Source organism: Mytilus californianus, unplaced genomic scaffold (genome assembly GCF_021869535.1).
Source record: "Mytilus californianus isolate M0D057914Y unplaced genomic scaffold, xbMytCali1.0.p SCAF_11, whole genome shotgun sequence".
Taxonomy (NCBI): Eukaryota; Metazoa; Mollusca; class Bivalvia; order Mytilida; family Mytilidae; genus Mytilus; species Mytilus californianus.
The window spans coordinates 51,051,697-51,073,560 of NW_026262593.1; the positions used below are offsets into that span (position 1 = coordinate 51,051,697).

Sequence of the window (21,864 nt, forward strand, 5' to 3'; positions counted from 1 at the left end):
CTTACAAAATATATTAAACCCCTTCACATTTTTGCGCCTGTCCCAATTCAGGAACCTCTGGTCGTTGTTAGTCTTGTATGTTTATTTAATTTTGGTTCATTTATATGTTTCGGAGTTTTGTGAGACGTCCATTTTCGCTGAACTAGTATACATCATTGTTTATGGACCAGCTGACGCCCATCTCCGGGTGCGGGATGGAAGACCCATTGGTGACCTTGGACTGTTTTCTGCTCTTTGGTCAGGTTGTTGTCTCTTTGACGCATTCCCCGTTTCTATTTTCAGTTTTGTTATAGAGTTATAGAATAGAATTATTAATTTTATTGTAAAGGTCAAAATAGAGAGATTTAAAGATAAGATAGGACTTTGACATTTAATATTTACAAAACGTCGTTGTTTCTATACAGTTAAAGGCTCATCAAAGATACCGAGCCTATAATTTGGTTCGCCAGAAGCGCATTAAAACGTTTACTACATGATGAAGTTTTATATCGTACAAAAATTGGTTACGACCTTGAAGCAGTCGTCACTATCAAGTACACAATAAAAACGAACAAATAAAATATCAACACTTAAAATTCTTTATTACAATTCATTTTAAGATTAACATATTTACTCAATGCTATATTGATTTATCTGTAATGTAAATATTTACATATTTTAGCAACATAAAATCAAGGTATATATTATAGGATTTTTACGCAAGAAGTGCTTCCGCTAAAAATAATTTAAACTTCATGTAAATACAGCAACTCTCTTGTGGCAAACAGAGTTATTTACATTTGATTAGACGTTTCTTGTCTATAACTTGTCCTTCCTTTGATTCATGTTTTGAAATAATTTGAAAATCCTCATAGACTGGCTTAAAATGTGCATCTTTTAAGCTCCTTGGGTATAACTTAGCAACATCTTTAAAAATATTTTTGGTTACAGATCCAACAAAATTTAAAGAACTGCCTTTTTCTAAAAAAGAGCTTGCACCATGAGTGACCATGACCCGCCAAATCCCTCGACAAATAATATTTACTTGTGCCTACTTGCACGAATTTCCTGTGGTCATGTTTATCCGTATGCTTATATTTTGTGGTGTCTGTTGCATCTTTAATACTGTTCCAATTTTCATCTACAAAAAAAAAGATAAAGCGTATTATATCAGTGTAAACAGATAACGATGGCAAACGTATATGAATAAGATGAGAGACACAATTTGAAAACTACTATGTTTTTAATTATACTTCTTTAATATACATTAACTTGATTTTGACACATTAATTATGCTGTGTAAGATATTATTCTATTAAAACACAAATTAAACTGCAAAAACAAAATGCAACGTAGATTCAAAGTTCAGTGAGGAAATATGATGTTCGGAGAAGAAAAAAATGTTTTGTTTAATTAGGGATAGTCTGGTCCAATCAAATATTTATTCAGTTATTGATATTTACACTACACTCAGTTTATGTAATGGTGGCCTTTAGCTAGATTGAAAAAGGGTTGTACAGTATATTCATTAATATAGCCAACAATTATTAGGACAAAACTAATGCTGATCAAGGGGCGACACACATAAAAAGTACGCAGACTTCATGATTATTTACAAATGAGTATGATGAGTTAACTTTTTACGTTCTCAATACAAGAAAGTTTTATGTTTTATTTTGACTGTTCTCTCTGTTCTCCAATGCACGATTAACATTTGTATAACAAAAAGGAAATATGATTTAATTACCAATGAGATAACTATCAATAAACGACATGATCTTTCTATATTTTTAATTTGAAATTCGAACGAATGAAAGTATCAAAAAATGAATTGTTAAAAATAATTATATTTTCATCTAAGGATATTCTTCTTGTGTCATGTTTTTGGCATGACGATAATTGAATAGGTTATCATCAACTAAAACAGATTTTCTATAAATAAGTGTTAAGTATAATTCATATCTATAGACTTGAAGTAATTAAAAGGCGAAGTTTTAACATTTCCTTTCTAAAATGTTAGTAATAGTTGATCTCACTCAAACTGAGTTTTGAACACCAATTAATTTTTCATTAAAATCGGTTCGATATTGTCACGGTTTGCCTAGAATAATATTTTCCTTTCTGATTACGATGTCAAAGATTGATATTTAAACCAACAATTAAAATATCTAAATTGGGCAACATTGTCGTTTCCAACTAATATCATTCGAACAATAATTGAATCTTCTTAGATTGAAAATATCCAGGTAAAAGTACAAGACCCATATCGTTTTTCTTCTTTTGGTCAGTAGGTATCAAAGCTTATAAGTAGACTGAAATTATGGGGACATTTCGGGTGAGTTTAGTATTCAAGGCAAGAACAAATAACTAATGAAAAAAGAAAAAAATTCTCATATTTTCAGGTCAAAATTGAAGCCGCAAATAAAATAATAAAATCTGGACAAATATTTGGGTTATAGATAGTTTATGTTGATAACTATACAATTTCAACAATTAGTTCGATTGTATGCATTTTAAGGAAAATACATATTTATTTGGTAGTCATCTGATCAAAAAGGCAAAGGTCACACATTTCTTGATAGAGGGTTGCTGCTCACAAGGAAACTATTAAACCAAGAATTCCAAGTTGTGAACTTGAAATCGTCCCTTCGTAATTTTTACGGACGCAATCACGAGTTGGTTGATCGATATGGAATATCCGTTTCACAGATGACAACGGATATGTTCCAATTGTCGTAACTACAATCCCGTACCCTTTTCCCCGAATGCGTATACTGAATTAGACTTATTACCGGGATTGTACTAAAATGACCAACACAACACGTGCCACATGTCAAGCAGCATCTTCTTGACCATCCGGGACACCTGAGATCACTCCCAGTTTTTGGTTGGGTTCGTGTTGCTCAGTCTTTGGTTTTCTATGTTGTGTTTTGTGTTTTGTGTACTGTTGTTTGTCTGTTTGTCTTTCTCTTATTTAACCTTGGCTTTGTCAGTTTATTTTCGACTCATTAATTTGAATGTCCCTTTCGTATCATTCTCCTCTCTTTCACACAAACGGATGGTAAGCTAATATCAGGAATTATTGTGTTTCAATTTAGTAATATGTTCCAACGTCATCAAATTTAATTTAAAAAAGAAAACAGACTTCTTTTAATTGTTTAGGGCAGAGATTATATCACAGTGCTTTTCGTTAAACTGAAATTGGAAAAAAATATTCTAGACAATATATCATATCCATCGGGAAAAAACCAACTGTTGATTTGATATCACTTGTTCAAAGGCGAATATCAGAAGCATTATTTACTTTTTGTTTATTATGAAATTTGTCAGCAATTAACATGATTGCATGCCATTATGCACATTGTGAGCAGATTTAAAAGAGAGGCGAAAGATACCAGAGAGACATTCAAACTCATAAGTCGAAAATAAACTGACAACGCCATGACTAAAAAGAAAAAGGTAAGGTTAAATCTTTGTGTTTAACATTCTTCATTACGATATCTAAAACCAAGTACCCTGCAAACAGTAACAGCTTTTCAAATCAACAGAGATTGCAACTCGGCTAGTGTATGTTTTAACGGTACATCTTTATTTTCTTATTTTGATTTTATAACTTTCATCACTTTAACATGTTTATGCCTATCAAATTCTGCACTTTTGGTGCGTTTTACAACCACAAGATGGACGTTTCGTCCCCGAGGGTATCACCAGTCCAGTAGTCAGCATCTTTGTGTTGACATTAAATATCATTGATTTGATTATTTTCGTAAATTCTAATGCTATAAAATGTTGAATTATCCTAAACAGTATAGTTACTCGACCCCCAGGAAAAGTTGTAATGAATAGTCATATTTGTCACAACTGTTTTGAAATTTTCGGCTTCTTAAGCCCTCAAATTTGGTAATTAACTTGACTTTCTACCTGAGCTAGCAATCAAACCAGGTTATCCCACAATTTTCCTTGGAAAATTACCTGTACCAAATCAGGAATATGGCAGTTATTTTTCATTTGTTGAGTTGGTTGATAGCGTTTGATAATGTCAGTGTTTATGGACTTCACCTATTTGAATTGAGTTTCGCTATTTTTTGTTACATCTTTTTCCTTGCTAACACCATAATTTATACATAATTCGTCTCAAATTAAGCAAAACAATGTTAGATCTTCAAATTTGCGTGAGCAAATTTTTGTTGTTGCCTCAGCGGGATTCAAACCCTTGTTTCTGTGACATCATGGTAACACCGCCTGGTGTTATCCCTGTATAACCACTCGCTATCCGATGAATGATGTCTGGCATAAAGTTGTAAAATGGTTAGACGTATACAATAAAATTAAAATTTGATGTGGTTGCATTGTAATTAACATTATCATCATTTACGACATACAAAATAGCTGATCTGAAAGGTACACCATCTACTTGCCTTTATACATCATGTAATGTGTAACAACCGTAGATGAAGCCAACGAGAAAAGGTATTGCATCGACCACCAAAAGCAATATTTTTTGTAGCCTAGTCTTAATTGAAAACAACGTTCAAACCTATGATTGCGTTGGATAAAAACCGCAATTTTATACGTGTGCATGCAAAACAAATTTCTTTGCAGATGGGTCAAAATACAGCACAAACAACACTTTCCAAAAAACCAAAAAAGTGAAAAAGTGTATTTAAACAAAACGCATTTGACTAACATGTCGAACAACGGATGTTCTTAAACCCTGCTGATTGCCATTGGCGGTTTGCCAAATGAACGGATCACAAAATGTAACAAAATGGATCTTTATTATTAATTTAATACCAAACCGAAAACAATAAACTTGCGGAAAAGATGGTATACCGCAAACATGAGGTGCAAAAATTTGGACACCTTATCCGGATTTCGACAATTAATGGCTCTTCAGTGATGTTAGGAATCGAAACGGTATTTGGAAAGCCATATAATTTTCCTCAATTTAGGATAGACTCTTGAATTTTGAGGAGTCATAGTCAAAATCTTGTTTATATATAAATATCTAACTTATAAGTCGAAAAAAAAATGACAACGCCATGGCAATAAAAAAAGAAAAGAAAAAGACCTAAAGATAAAGAAGAGTACACAAAACACATAATAGAAACTAACGACTGAGCTACACAAACCCTTGCAAAAACTTTTTTCAATACACTTTATATATTAAAAGTTATTATATATTTTTTTTGTGACATTCAGATGTGGTTGAGGGTTTCATATAAAACCCCGTATACCAGCATGTCGGTTCATTGTGTACCAAAATTCTTTCATGAACTGTTTGGTGATGGTTTGCCTCTTATTGACTTGAATTTTGAAGAGTCGAAATAGGATGAACGGATCATATAAACCCGAAGGCAAATATAATACAAGCCCAAACAAAAAATATAAATAAATCTAAATTGAAAACAACGTTCAAACCTATGATTGCGTTGGATAAAAACCGCAATTTTTATACGTGTGAATGCAAAACAAATTTCTTGGTAGAGGGGTCTAAATACAGCACAAACAACATTTTCCAAAAGACCAAAAAAAGTGAAAAAGTATATTTTAACAAAACGCATTTGACTAGCAGGTCGAACAACTGATGTTCTTAAACCCTGCTGACTGCCATTGGCGGTTGCCAAATAAACGGATCACAAGATGTAACAAAATGGATCTTTTTTATTAATTTAATACCAAACAGAAAACAATAGACTTGCGGAATATATATATATATATATATATATATAGCCATTTTGGTGTCTGACGTGTTTTTTTACCTTAAGCGTCTACCAGAGGAGTTTAAATAAAAATCAAAAATTGTGCGTGTAATTGTAATTAGATAACATTTAACCAGCATGACCAGGTTGCCAAACTTATAACAAAAATCAACGAAACAGAAAGTATGATAAATGTTTGAATTAATCTTACATTATTCCTGCTATCTTTTTATAATTTCATTCGTTCAGATTGTCAAATTAATAGTTGAATCCAGATTTTTATTTAAGAAAATGTCTTTGTAAAAGATTTTACATTCTTAAAATGAATGTATAGTCAGTTAAGTGGAGATACTAGCACTCATTTGGTTGTTTAATTGAATCAAATTGATATGATATTTAAAACCAATTGTTCAGAGACTATTGGAAGTCTTTCTACCGGAAACGATATATTGTATTAAGAAAATGTAACAATCTGGTTTAAAATGCATTTTCACTGTCAGATGATGGCTTACTGTATGCTGATTCCAAAAAATATATGGTTTCTATACACTTTTCTTTGAATTAAGGGAGATAATCTGTTACGTCCGGTTTGAAAAATGACACTTAAGGTATAATGTAATAGTTTACTTGACACTGATTCCCAAAATATATGGTTATATATACTTTTACATTAAATAAGTACAAAAAATAGCTTCTTCTGGTTTATACTGGGACTCTTCCGGTTTGTTTTTCAAGGTCATATGGCTTGCAACCTAATACACAAAGTTCTATGGCTTTATGATGTATAAATATGAAGTTAAAGCTAAGGTCAAAATCTAGAATGTCAAAATAACCTTTTAAATTGACCTCCATTTCAAGATCATCAAACGAGGAGCTCATTTCAAAAGGCTTTTGGTCTCTACTTTGCATTGTTTATAAGTTTTATCACCATTCATCTTATTTTAAACATTCCAGGGGAGAAAACTCCTAATAAATGTTACCACACAGCTTTGAAGAAAAATGCCATATTACGACAGATCGCAACTAACACTTAAGTGAAAATCTTTTGTCGATATAATTACAGTTTCTTATAAGTACCATGCACATGCAAAAGCAAAAAATCAAAACATGACCTTGACCTTTGACCTTGATCTCATTTTATTTTTGGTAGAACCATGACCTTAAATTAAAAGATCCTAGGTCTCTATCACATAAGATTTATGAGTTACTATTACATTTCACGTGTCAAATACATCAAGGAAAATAACTTTCATATGAAATCTTCAGATCTTTTTGATACAAATTATTCTCGGCAAACTGAGGATATAACGAGCCATAATAATTTTGTAGTAATCTTTTACGGTTGTGAAGAAGTGCGCACAAGAAAAACAGTGTTTGGTGATAACTCTCACAAGGTAAAGTGTTCAGTTAAGCAGGGTCAGTTTAATAAGCGTATAAAATGATCAATATCATATACCAGAAATATGCGACATCTTTTGAAACACCAAAACAACGCCAGAAAATAATTAAGCGGGGGAAAATAAAATAATCAGAACAAAAGCAAGAGTTTCCGTGGAAAAGTGTGAAGACCTAATAATCCATAAGGGAAGCTTATTGTGTGATCACTCCTTTGAGTTCGACAAAGAATTTTGATCGATAATTGCACTTTATTGATATTTTTGCAGCATAGCTGTTCTTGATATTAACGACATCTTCTTTATACATCAGTGCTGGGATTGAGTTCATGCCAAAGTAATTTAATACATTTCAATTGCATACTGATGTTTTTAATCAAATTTGAATAACATTGGTATGGACATGTTATAAATTACATGACAAATGCATTGCAAATGTAATAAATTACCGTTCAACAACGTGTTTACTAAGAGTTTTGTTATAAGGGATAAAAATATGAACTAGATGGTATGCGATATTTTTTGTATGCACTGTTTAACATTTCAACATTTGTACAGGAAGTGTCGTTAGTTTAGAAATTTTACGTTTATGATCTATAACATTTGAAGGCCCATTTAACCTTTTTGATTCGAGCGTCACTGGTGAGTCGTTGCAGAAAAAAGACGCGACTGGCGTACAAAATCTTAATCTTTGTATCTATGATGAGCTTATTGAACCAGGAAACGAAGTATGTTTCAAGGGCACCTTTTATTTCTATGTGCCTCACATCAGATTATTTGTACTACATTCTTTTCTTAAAAACTAGTTTGTTTTTTTTTCATATTAAATCCGAAGATTTGTTTTTCCTTTATCACTTTTCATATATCTGAATTTCCATCTCTCCTTTCCGGCCTTATCATAAACTGCTATTCAAAGTGTACTCGATGTATTTTTATCATTCACAAACTTGCAAACCGTTGAATCAACAAGCTAAAAAAAAGCCTTAAAGTATATCTTTAATATAAATGAATGTCTTTACAGAAAGAGGGTAGGGTGTTAGGTTTTTTTCTTGTTTTTTAATTAATGTTCCTGAGTAATAAACAAACGTAAAATATGTGTTGTAAAAAGGAATTGTGTACATTCAAGTCTTTGGATTTTTTATTGTTAGTTATATATATATAATATAAGAACGTAAGATTTCAAATGCATGATTCTATAACAACGATGTGCTGTAATGTTTTAACCCTTGATACAAGAACGGACGAGACACGCTCAGGACCTTGTATGACCTTATATTGATATACTATACATGTAGTACAAACACACTTGAATTATTTTAGTTTTTAACCGATTTTTAATAAATAGAATCTTAATTGTAAAATCTTTCTAATTTTATCGAATTAAACCTTTACTTCAATTTGAACGATTTCGTAGATTTGTTAAATTGAAAAACTCGTACCTCGACACCTTTTAAGTGTCAAGCAATTGCAAGAACCATGGACAAAATTTAATGAAATGTTTTCTTCCTATACAATAATACTGAGGTAAGTAAGGGTGTCCCTTTTTTGATTCTGACCTTCATTTAAGAAATAGGTAATTGTAATCATCTCGTTTAACGTTGATTCTAGTTTGAAGTCGTCCATCTGTGTCAGAATCGAAGACAATATAAAGATAAGAAGTACACGTCCTAGTTTAGATAGTATCCTTAATCTAAAGCACTCACTGAAAGGTTAGTTATTGCGTGACAGGACATCATCAGTTTATCTTAAAGTGAAAATTTTGCAAGATTGTTATTCGTTATCTTTTGAAACTGATTTGTTTATTTAACATATTTTTTTCGATCAAGAAGACCGGCATTTTAATGGTTTCAAGTTCGCGATCGGTGTATTTGGTTTTTGATCAATGCGGTATTTCAGAACGTAAGATAACAATAAACAAGATTCCCATTTTATAACATTATCTAGTTCCTAAATTTTAATGAAATTATAAAAAAATATGTTTAAGCTGCAAATATCTTGATCTTGAGTTGTTACATGAGAAAATTGTAAGTCTGTGTGTTATTTTTCTTGAAATATATTTGATTGCACCGTTATTTATACGAGATTTGTTTAACTTCTGCCTTTAGAAATGTTTGTGTTACTGCTATTATTTTTGAACAATTTAATTGGTTTTAATCCTTTTTTTGGGAAAGGAACACAAATGTGGACAGCATTGTGGGTTTGACTTACGCTAGTTCGTTAGAAATCAATTACAGTGTAGTTGAAATATGTAAAGGTCTTGATGAATATTTTAGAAAACTTTCTTGCGAAGAAAAGAGATACACCTGAAATGAGCAACTCGTGCAACAATCTGACATCATTAAGGTTGTTATAATAATATACTTTGTAAACGTTCTGACAAAATATTCAAGTCAATAACAGGCAAACCATCACCAAACAGTTCATGGTAGAATTTCGGTACACACTGAATCGACATGCTGGTAAACGGGGTTTTATATGAAACCCTCAACCACATCTGAATGTCACAAAAAAAATACATAATACATTTTAATATATAAAGTGTATTGAAAAAAGTTTTTGCAAGGGTTTGTGTTGCTCAGTCGTTAGTTTCTATTATGTGTTTTGTGTACTCTTGTTTGTCTTTAGGTCTTTTTCTTTTCTTTTTTTTTTGCCATGGCGTTGTCATTTTTTTTTTTCGACCTATAAGTAAGATATATATATATAAAAACAAGATTCTGACTTTGACTCCTCAAAATTCAAGAGTCTATCCTAAGTTGAGGTAAATTGTATGGCTTTCCAAATACCGTTTCGACTCCTAACATCACTGGAGAGACATTAATTGTCGAAATCCGGATATGGTGTACAAAAACCTTTGCACCTTTTGTTTGCGGTATACCATCTTTTCCGCAAGTTTATTGTTTTCGGTTTAGTATCAAATTGATAATTAAGATCCATTTATTACATCGGTGATCCATTTATTTGGCAATCGCCAATAGCATTCAGCAGGGTTTAAGAACATTTGTTGTTCGACCTGTTAGTCAAATGCATTTTGTTAAAATATACTTTTTTCACTTTTTTTTTGGTCTTTTGGAAAATGTTGTTTTTTGCTGTATTTAGACCCCTCTAACAAGAAATTTTTGTATGCACACGTATAAAAATTGCGGTATTTATCCAACGCAATCATAGGTTTGACCGTTGTTTTCAATTGAGACTTGTTTATATTTTTTCGTTTGGGCTTGTATTATATTTGCCTTCGGGTTTATATGATCCGTTCATCCTATTTTGACTCCTCAAAATTCAAGAGTCTATCCTAAATTGAGGTAAATTGTATGGCTCTCCAAATACAGTTTAGATTCCTAACATCACTGAAGAGACATTAATTGTCGAAATCCGGATATGGTGTACAAAAACCTTTGCACCTTTTGTTTGCGGTATACCATCTTTTCCGCAAGTTTATTGTTTTCTGTTTAGTATCAAATTTATAATTAAGATCCATTTATTACATTGGTGATCCGTTTATTGGCAATCGCCAATGGCTGTCAGCAGGGTTTAAGAACATTTGTTGTTCGACCTGTTAGTCAAATGCGTTTTGTTAAAATGTACCTTTTCACTTTTTCGGTCTTTTGGAAAATGTTGTTTTTGCTGTATTTAGACCCCTCTAACAAGAAATTGTTGCATGCACACGTATAAAAATTGATGTTTTTATCCAACGCAATCATAGGTTTGACCGTTGTTTTCAATGTAGACTTGTATATATTTAGGAGTTCAGAATGCGGTAGATCTCACCCATATATTATCAAATAGCAAATGTATTGACAATTACCTGACATCTTTTGAAAGTGTTCTTCTTTGTAGGATTTAAATAATCTAGAATTGAAATTTGTAAAAGTAATTTATTATTTTATGAGTTTGCCTTCTAAATACTGCGTGCAAATGTGCATTCGTTAACCATTTAATATGAAAAAAAGAAATATGTGGTATGATTTAAGTCTATTACAAAATCGAAGGTACATTTTGGGCTTTTTTTTTTTACATATAACCGAAGTTAAAAAAACACCGTAAGATACCAATTATATTTGCATTTTTAGGCAGCTGAAGTAAGGCATTCGTGGAATGTAAATATTACAAAAATGTAAATGACACAATACCACTAAACCATTAGAAAGCACTACAATTCAAAAAAGATTGAACATAGTTTTACTGATTTTTTTTATTGTCATTGTATGACCTTTTAATCCGTTGAATGGGTATATTTAAACAAAACTTCAGATGTTGGATTAAAAATCCCAGATTCATAATTTGATTCTGAAAATTGGAAATATGCTCAACCTTTTTAATTTTTGAAAGTATATGTCATGTCCCAGCCCTCGTAGTGTCAATCGTGATATATATTGAAAACGGTTCAGATTCCGACGCCCTAACCATACAACTGTGTATTCTTATTTACAATGACAAAACCTCTTGAGTACAGGTGCTTGTTGGACCTTTATTATAGTGTAACTTCTACAGATAAAGAGGAGATATTAGTGTTAGTTCACTAAAACGATATATTTAGTTTTAATTTATAGAAAATTAGGCAGAACTCTGACATTCAGCAGACATGTTAATATACTGTGAATGCAGAACTTAATATTATTGCGTTCATGATGACCGTCTTATATGTCAGATTTGTTAAAGCAAATTAAAGCAAATTTGAATTATAATGTAACTGAAAATTCTATAAAAATAAAAATACAACTTTATAAATGCGACTATAAGGTTATATCGAAGTCTGGATCATTAAGGGCTAACCGTGGGGTTTCTCAGTTTGTTGAAAATCGTGTGGCGACCTTTAAGGAAAATTTTTAAGTAAGTTCACTTTTGAGATAAAATGTTGTCTCCTTGACACTTAATATACATCTGTTGGGACATACATGTTTTTCGTTCGTCTATCTGTTCCTCCGAATTTTAAGAATTTGGATTACATTTATGCAGCAAAATGTTAACCAGTTTGATACAGAATCATAGAAAGAAACACAATGTTGTGTCTAAAATTTATCTTATTACCCTTTTGATTATTTTGTTTTATATTGCAAAATGCTAAATTTGAAATAAAAAACATATATACTTTTTAAGATTTTAACTAGATTATCTCTGTTTGCTTCATAGAAAATGAATATGTATGGTACTATATATATTGTAATTGCTATTTTACATTGACTCAACTTATAGAGTGTAATGTTTTTTGAAAAAGTGACACTCCCATTGCCAATATATCTACTAATCGATATTTCACCGTTCTTCGTTTTTTTGTGGGTTTTTTTTTTGGTGGGGGGGTATTTTTTTGTTTCTTCATGGCATTGTCAGTTTGTTTTCTACTTATGAGTTGGAATTTTCTTCTGGTACCTTTCGCCTCTCTATTAAATGCATTGATTCATAGAGAAAAAAGTTAATTTCGGCATGTTTCAAGGGGAATTCTTGAAAGTAATGACTAAAACTAACTGAAACTAGCTAAAAATGCATAACAAACTCTTTCGCAAATAATAAAGGTATTTTTGTATATTTAATGGACCAAAGGCTAGATAGGTTTAATAATATTAACATGTTTTTGATTTTCTGAAATAATTTTGATACTGGGTTTTCTCCCTTGAAATAATCAACAGATTGTTTCTTGTAAATTTGTTTACTGATTTGTTATTAGAATTTCATTGCTTATTCAATAGATTATCAACCTTTATTTTATTATGTGCCTCGTTCATTAATTGTGGGGTGCAGATATTTGTCATTTTCACAGTGCTTCTGTAATAGTTGACCGAAGCATCTTTAGAATTTAACGTGAAATTTGGAAAAATAAATTTGATTTCTTTTACGGTTGCAAAGGACATGCACACACATGAAAAACAGTGTTTGGAGAAATAAGTCTGACAATAAAATGAGTTCGGTTAAACAATGTGAATTTCAAACGTGGAATAACTGTTCGATATCATATGAAAAAATCTAAGCGACATCTTGCGAAACCACTACACACCGCAAGAAAAGGGTTTGGCGGAAGAAGAAAAAACTAATATTCAGAACAAATACATAAGGTCTTTCCAAAGAAAGGTTGAATGACCGAAAAACCGTTCAACATAGTCATTGTGCTTGTATCTATTGTATTGCTTTTTAATTGATATAATTATACTTATTTTAGCTATTTAGTTATTTTTGTGAGAAATCCTTTGGTAAAGGCACTTTCCATAGCAATAGATAAACACCAATCAATCAACCAATCAATCATAATTGCACATTTGTGTGAAGTCCAGATTTATATGCCCAAAACTAAACATCATTGTTATCGGACAAAAACTGTAACTGTAGAACAATACCCTGGTACTTTGTTACTTTTAGATTGAAAAGATTGAAACACTCCTAGGATATTACCCTTTGACAAAATAACAGATGTCGGTTGGCCAACTGTAACCGTAATAGGTAGAAATTTACGACTCAGAGGGTGAGTTCCAAATAGTATTCCTTACACTGATTCAAATTGTGAACCCGAAAGCGATTATGGTTACGAAGGGAAATTTTGAACATTTTAGTTGTAATTAAAACAGGTATTACCCAGACTATCACTCATACAGCGTAAGTCGTAGACATGTAAGATCTTCACCAATGTACTGTAACCGTAATAGGTAGAAAAAATAGAAGAGGGGACCTTGCTTATGTCTTTACCTTGCTCATCATTTGAGTGACCTGAAAAATACCTTGAAGTCAAATTTTTATTTTTTATAAGTTGACCTTTGACCTTATACCTTGTGATGTTACAGATGTCTTGAATAGTGGAAAATGTTTAGGTCATTAAGGCTTAAATTTGTTACATTTCGACCGACAATATTTGACCTTTCCGTAAGGAGCAAAAACCTCGTTGATGGCTTCCGAAAAGACAGAATTAACTGTAACTCTACAACCAAATTTTAATGACATAGGGGACCTCTGAGCCTGATAACGGTGACAAGGTCAAAGCTCAAGGTCACGTCCTAGATAATGAACTTTGTGTTTTTGACCCTATTTTAAGGGTTTAATGCGTTATTACAGCTTTTCAATGCATTCTATGTCTGTTTAAATATATATTTTACAATATGAAAAGGAAAACTTCTAAATTGGTCGCGAACAATTAACACTTTAATTATATATGATTGGCAAGGTATAAACACAAAACTTCATCGATAGAAAGTGATATCTTTCGTGGTACGTATTTGAATTAATTACTTGAATAACGTTTATACATGTACCTTTAAACACATTTATATTATAGGTGCGGTCTGTAAAAATCAATAATCATAAAGCGTTTAAAAAGGTCTATGTATTATAAAACGTTTTAAGTGTCTAAATTATAGAAAAACAAATATTTGATTCTTTGAAGGAGATCTGTCCTCATCTTTCAAATATTGCAAATTGTGATTCCATGTATGACGCTAGCAACAACAAAAATAACTCAAATCCCATATACGCATAATTGCATGTATAACCCCTCACTTAATAGTATTGGTCGTGCAGTAAATATCACTTCTTCCCTTAATATTTATCAAGTTTTGAAAACATGTTATAATAAAAAATAAACAACAATCCTAAAATCACAACATGAAAACTAACTATTGAGCAAAAACAAAAATGGTTGAACTCAAGTACTCTAAGAGGTTTACCATTTATGATTTCATGAAAAAAGTATTTAATACCTTTTAATAACTTTGATTGATTTTATATTATATTGCAATATAAAGTATATATACAGAGTATAGTGTAATTTGTTGCACTATTTTCAAAATACTCACTTGTCTCTGTATGATGATTGTAGCTTTAACGTTTAATAAATGTCAATGTACACTACCTTTTATATTGTAAGGAACACTTCCTTATTGGGAAAACCCTTCATTTATGTTTAAATCTTTTGATCATTCTATTGCCCTACTTTTTTTTTTAGATAATTGTCTTCGTTTACGTTCTTTTGTTATGATTCATGAAATGTCGTCCGCAAGGAGAAATTTATAAGATTAGACAGTTTATAAGAAAATGGAAAATATGAAAACAATAACCTTAAACCTTCCAGTTCCTAAAATAAGTACACATAACACGCCATCTGTCGTCAGCTGACACAGGGACAATGTCGGCAGTCAAAACAAATCTGTTTAATCTTACACACACCCAGGAAGAAGAACATTTTGACAATTGGAAAATAAGTAAATGTGGTGTGACTACCAATGAGATAACTTTCAACAATGAGCAAATCCTTTATCGCATAGAACATTATAAAAGGCTCCGACATGACAAATGTAAAACAATTCAAACGAGAAAACTAATGGCCTGGTTTTTGTACAAAACAAAAATCGAAAAACAAAGATGATATACAACAAAAAATGACAATTAATGAATAACAGGCTACTGGCTTGGGGACTGACAAAAACAAAATGTATGCAACAAGTTTAACACATGTTTACATTCTTAGGTCAAAAGTGTTTCTATAATAAAAAAATTCCTCTATTTCTCTATTATTTCACATAAAAACATTTTTTTTACAAACTTTTTTGAGGTCCGATTTTGTTGAAAACTTCAATATTAAACTCATAAATGTGTACAGTTTCTTATGGTTATTATGAAATTTTTATGACATGTCATTACTGAGAAATTATATTTTATATACAAATATAAAACCTTAGCGTAATGTTTTCCTACATGTAGAAATTCATATTTATCCTTAAATACTGATTTTCCTAAAACTAGAAAACATAAATATATTTCATAGTTAATACAAGAATCTGCACACATTTTTGTATTTAATGGGAAAAAAATGCATTCAATTTGCTAAAGAAAATCTTCATTACAATATTTATTGAAAATGTGTTTTTAAATGATATAATAGGGGAAATTATGATAGGGGAAACACTTTTGACCTAAAACTGTATTGCAAAGCAATTTCCCTGATTTCGAATTAGGTAGAAAGTCCAAACTTTTGCAGAAGAAAACGAGAAAAACATAATAACTTTTCACCAAAGAGTTGGTGGAGCTTTATATGATAGAGATAATTATATTATATGTAGAAAAACAATCATTTGTAAAATAAAAATCAAAGTTAATCTTTTAAAAATTGCAAACGAAACTCTAGCCGGTTTATTATCACTTTACAAAAATCGAGCAAATATGTGGTTTTCAGAAGTATATTTCTTTAAATTTCTTATATGTAAAGCATTAAACAACTGAGCTCTGCAAAAACGATCTGTTTAGTTAAGACATCAGTTTAAAAGATAACTTTGTTCTTGGAAAAAAGAAAGATAAAAATATCATTATATCAGTCATTATATTATTTTAAATCGATCGTTTTCTTGTGATATCTTCTCCGCTAGAATGGACAAAAGAAGATAGTTCCAATAATATTAGTACCCGTATTAGAAGAATAGAATTGGTCTATTGTGAGTAATTAAGGGTAAAATTTGCAGACACAAAAAGTTAAAAGGACTCTAAAGTTGGGAGAATTTCAAATTTATTAAAGTCCAAACAAAATGCATTTGTAAAAGAATTGAAGATTTTTTTCTGCTTTTGAGAGTTGATACGTTTGTGCGAGAATAACCTGTACAATAATTAATATATCCCTATCAGTTTAGCCACGCATTTCCATGAATATTTGGAAAATTTATTCTTTCAGTATTTTAGATAAGTCATTTTGGTAACTTTGAATTCAAATCTTATTAAAGATTTGTACATTTTCTAAAAATCAATCGATTCAGCAGTATAGGACTTAAAAATCTTAAAAAACAACTATTATTTCAGTGGTAAGTCGCTATCTTAGCAGACATTGCTGGAACCAACGCCTCCTAAGCTAGCAGACAAGGCACACAATACAACGTCTTTTTTGATAAGTTAAACTCAACATATCAATGCCGAATTTTTTAAATTTCTATATGCTACTAGCGGCAAAATTTACTTCATTTTGACGACATTTATTTCAATAAGATCATACACGCGAGGGAAGAAAAATATACGTTTCTTGTTCTTTTTAGTTTGAAAATCTAAAGCGTAACCGTAGTATACCCGCTAAATAAAACATGTAAAATAACTGAAATTCACTAAAAAACCAAAATCAAAGTACAAACACAGACACGAGACGAAGTTGTTCAAGTGTTCTATAAAAAAAGGAGATGTGATATGATTGCCAATGAGACGACTATTCACCAGAGTCCAAATCTCATAATGGGTCATCGTACGGCCTTCAGCAATTAGCAACACCTATACTGCATAGTAGGTTATTAAAGGCCCCGAAATAACAATACAAGTGTTAAACAATTCAAACGAGAACACTAGCGACCTGATTTATGTACAAAACAATGAAAGCAAAACAAATATGATATACAGCAACAAGCGACAACCACAGAATTCTAGGCAGCTGACTTTGGTCATGCTTATACATAATGTGACGAGGTCAAACATGTGTTCTGGCGCAAACTCTTCCCTAACATGATACAATGGTGTAACAGTACGACATAAACTACCAACAAACTATAAAAATCAGTCGTCGAAAACTTCTTAACTAAACAGATCGATACAAAACACATCAAAACCGTAAGAAAAGACACAAAGCACATATTTTATAGTTGTCGCAGATACTGACAGCTAGTTAAAAGCCAATAACAATTAATGAAATATCATTTGTCTAAGACAAACATATAAACTTTAAACATCCAAAATCCAATAGATTAGGTGAAAAGATGTCAATAACAGTCAGAGAAGAACATGACATAGTGCAATGCCAAAATATAAGTATCGACGGATTGAAGAACAATGAATGTCTGTATACAGGGAAACACCTTCAAGGTTGCATTTTCAAGGGCATACGTTTTTTTTTCTCTCACCTGTTTTCTTGACTTTTGGTCAAAACCTTGAAAAAACTGAGAATTGCATGTTTCCCCATTGCGTAAAATTTCCAATTCGAAACATTTTCCTGAGAAATACACAAACAAAGTTTGTAAATATCCGCGAAAGGCAGTTTTAAAGAACACACTGTATGTAAAAAACAACTCCATTTTCGGTAAATTCAACTAAAAAGTTATAAATATCAATTCCTTTTGGTATGTTTCGCCTCTATAAATCATTTATCATCGCGTTTATATATAAATTTGAAGCATTTGGCAAGTGTGCAGGTATATGTAAAAGAAAACAAAGTATGCATGTACATTGTACTTCTGAAAGCAGCTTGCATCTTTCAATCTTTACAAAAAAAAATAGTTTGCCATTCTGAAGAAATCGAAAATTAGTTGATGGTTTGGCGAAACCTTTCGGAATCGTTGGCTCTCAGTGCTGTTCAACTTCCTACTTTATCTGGCATTTTTACTTTTTTGTTTCGATCGTCACTAGTTAGTCTTTTGTAGACGAACGCGTGTCTGGCATACAAAATTGATAAACAAAACTAACATGATCACCGTGACCCTAGGAAATGAACCAGAAGGACTAAATAGAGATTGAAAACATTTTATGGGAGATAGATCAGGCATTTGTTTCCCCAGAAGACTTTAAAAAACTCTTGAAAATCTGGTATCTACCTAATTTTTTTTAACATTTTTGTTGGGGTACTATTTACCTTTTTACCTTTGTTTAAGTTTTTATCCCGAACTAATTGGAGACTGATGGAATGTTTAACAAACTTTGGTTTACGAACCACGAGAACGTTCTTTGTAAGGTTTTTTCCCTAATTTATGTGCAGAAAAGTAAAAAAAAGTTCTAGTCCAATCCCGTGTTGCCATATAACGTTAATTGCAACTGTTACAATGAAAATCAAATGGTAGTATTTATATTTATAGATAGGTCCAATGGGCAGGGTCCAACATTGACTATACAAACTTTGTAATTATGTTATATTTATTGATATATGTTCACAAGTAAACACAAGTATAATAAACTAATTACTTACTATAAACACAAGCAATTTCAAAAGAATTTAAACGTTACTAAAATTTCATCTGATAATCTTATTTAAGAAAATGTTATTAAAATATATCTGGCATTAGATAGAGTGGATTTTAAATTTGAAATCAAGGAATATTGTTGTACATTTTGTTTAAAAATAATAGTGATTAAGAATGAGGTGAAAAAATTATATCTAATAAATCAATACCTAAATAGAATATTTCATGTATGATAAATATTGAATAAAATAAAATGATGTTGTATTACAGTGTCACATATTGATCAACATCATGAATACAATGAACAAAACACCGAGAAATTGATAAATATCCATCCTAAGCAGACATAGGAATAACTTAAAAACTATATACAGTTGTGATACATGTACTGTAAAATTCCCCATTTAGGCGCTCGCGTGTACCATTTTAATACGCATGCTTGTAGTTGTTTCTACTTTCGTTGCTATTTCTATGTTTGTAATCAAGGTAGGCGTTTTAAATTTTGTCTGTTAATGTGGTAAAGTATTTTGTTTTTGCCGATTAAATTACTTTGATAACGAATCATGAGTTATTCGCCTATTATTGATGGCGATTTCTCAACCGAAACATGATAACAAAACAAAAGAACACTCACCCGAACTTCAAATAAAATATAGATTGAGAAATGGGTGTCGTTTATATAACAATTTAATGCTTGCAAATATAATTGTATTAAGCTTGGTTTAAGAATTAACAAACATTTTATTTTTATTAGAAATTCCATTGACTACACACATGAACGTCATTTCCTTTATCAAATTTTGAATGATTTTGTCAGAATATGAAGTGACAAACAAATTATATCAAATTCGACAAGCAACAACGAATTGGGTAAAATATTTACTACGATACTATTTATTAAAGAAAACATCACTTGGATAAATAGTCCTAAAGCTATATAAAATTATATAAAATGCATGAGAAAAAAAAACCTTTGTTTTGTTTATAAATGGTTTTGCCTTTGGCCTGATATCAAGACTTTGTTACTATATATATTGATTTTCTAATTTTAGACACTTTAAAGTAAATATTTTGAGTATCTAATATTAGATTAGTTATGGGTTGAAATAAAGTCATAGGAGTTATCAAATTTCTGTTCTCCGGTTTGCCATCGAGGACATTTTGCCTAAAAAATAGACTGAGTTTCAAAGTTTTTTATATCCGGAACTTGTTAGATCATGTAAGCTTGCATGAAGTTTGACATTCGCTTGGTGAGTAAGTTAATATACAAAACGAATAAAGTCGCCTTGACATACTTGTTTCACTGTCATTGGTTACAGTTTACATCAGAGCCAATATCACTGATACGTATAAGATCTTCTATACTGTAAAATATTTGTACCTTAGTGAGTGGATCCATATACCTGGTACTATATATGACATCATAAAAACATGACATTAATTATGTTGTGAGTTTTTTAATCTAATTTTATTAACGGTCATTAATACAAATGGTCGTTTATTACAAATACATATAGGCTATTATCTATAGTATCATATTTGCTAGTATACATGATACACCATATGGGTACTGGTTTTTTAATTCAAAGGATCATCTATGCTTTTTGTAAGACTATATCATCAGTTTTCTTTGAATGAAAATCCTTAACTATTGCATTTCCATAACAAAACATATGTAAAATGTTATTATCAAGATTACTGTTCTTTTATAATGTCCCAAAACAATATCATTGCATGGCTGCTTTTTTGATAATTTCTAGATTTACACGTACATTTTGTTACGTTTGAAGGGGAAATCTTCATACACCGTAGCATTATCAAACTAAAATAAAAACTGGTCAAAACCTAAATTCAAGATTACGACTGTGAAATTTCATAAGTCGTATCCATTAAAATTGCAGAAAAATTAGCAAAATTGTTTGTGTTCAAATTATGTAAATTTAAATTAAACCAAAGCTTTAGTTTGCTCGGTAAGCTAATACTATATTAGGTGTGCATACCAAATTGATATGAGTTTTATATTTTAAATGATCCGTAATTGTCATTAAGATCTCAATATGTTTTGTCTTTTTTTCATGAAATTTACCACCATACTTCGATTAACTAATACATCATCATAGTTTTATTTTTAGTTTAATTTTTCTGTTATTTTAGTGTCACTGGTGAGTCCTGTGTGGATGATGCGCTTCTGTCGTGAAGAATTTTAGGCTTGGTATATATTGTGAGTTTATTTGAATACGGAATATTGACGTGTGTAAAGCGACTTGATTTTACATCGTGTTCAAGAAATTGTCTCTGGTGGATAGTTGTCTCATAGGAAATATTACAACACTACAAATTGTATGTGATGACTTGAAATTATCGACGAAGTGGTTAAATTGTGTAAGATTTCAAATGGATATTATTAAATCGATATATCGTGTATTATATCTATGAATTGAGAAAGTCAATTTATATTACATGTATTAACATCGACCTTTTTTTGTTTGAAAAATAAATTGTAACAAAATATAAACAACAGTCCTTGAATCACTACCTGAAAACTAACTATTCAGAAACAAAAAAAAATGTTTGAACTCAGGTGCTCCAAAAGGTTTAACATTTATGCTTTCGTGAAAAAAGTATTTTATACCTTTTAATTACTTTGATTTATTTTATATTATATTGAAATATATAGTATATATATATACAGAGTATAGTGTAATTTGTTGCACTATTTTCAAAATACTCACTTGTCTCTGTATGATGAATGTAGCTTTAACGTTTAATAAAGGTCAATGAACACTACCGTTTATATTGTAAGGAACACTTCCTTATTGGAAAAACCCTTCATTTATGTTTAAATCTTTTGATCATTCTATTGACCTACTTTTTTTTTAGATAACTGTCTTCGTTTAAGTT

At 30.9% G+C, this 21,864-nt stretch overlaps 1 long non-coding RNA gene across 1 annotated transcript; it reads right to left on the reverse strand.

Moving 5' to 3' along the window:
• Window positions 1-555: 555 nt before the first annotated feature.
• Window positions 556-14,913, reverse strand: LOC127720271 (uncharacterized). The gene is made up of 3 exons (XR_007990685.1): window positions 14,845-14,913; window positions 10,878-10,921; window positions 556-1,120 (listed from the first exon to the last, which is right to left on the reverse strand). It is a non-coding gene; the product is annotated as an uncharacterized LOC127720271 (long non-coding RNA).
• Window positions 14,914-21,864: the final 6,951 nt, after the last annotated feature.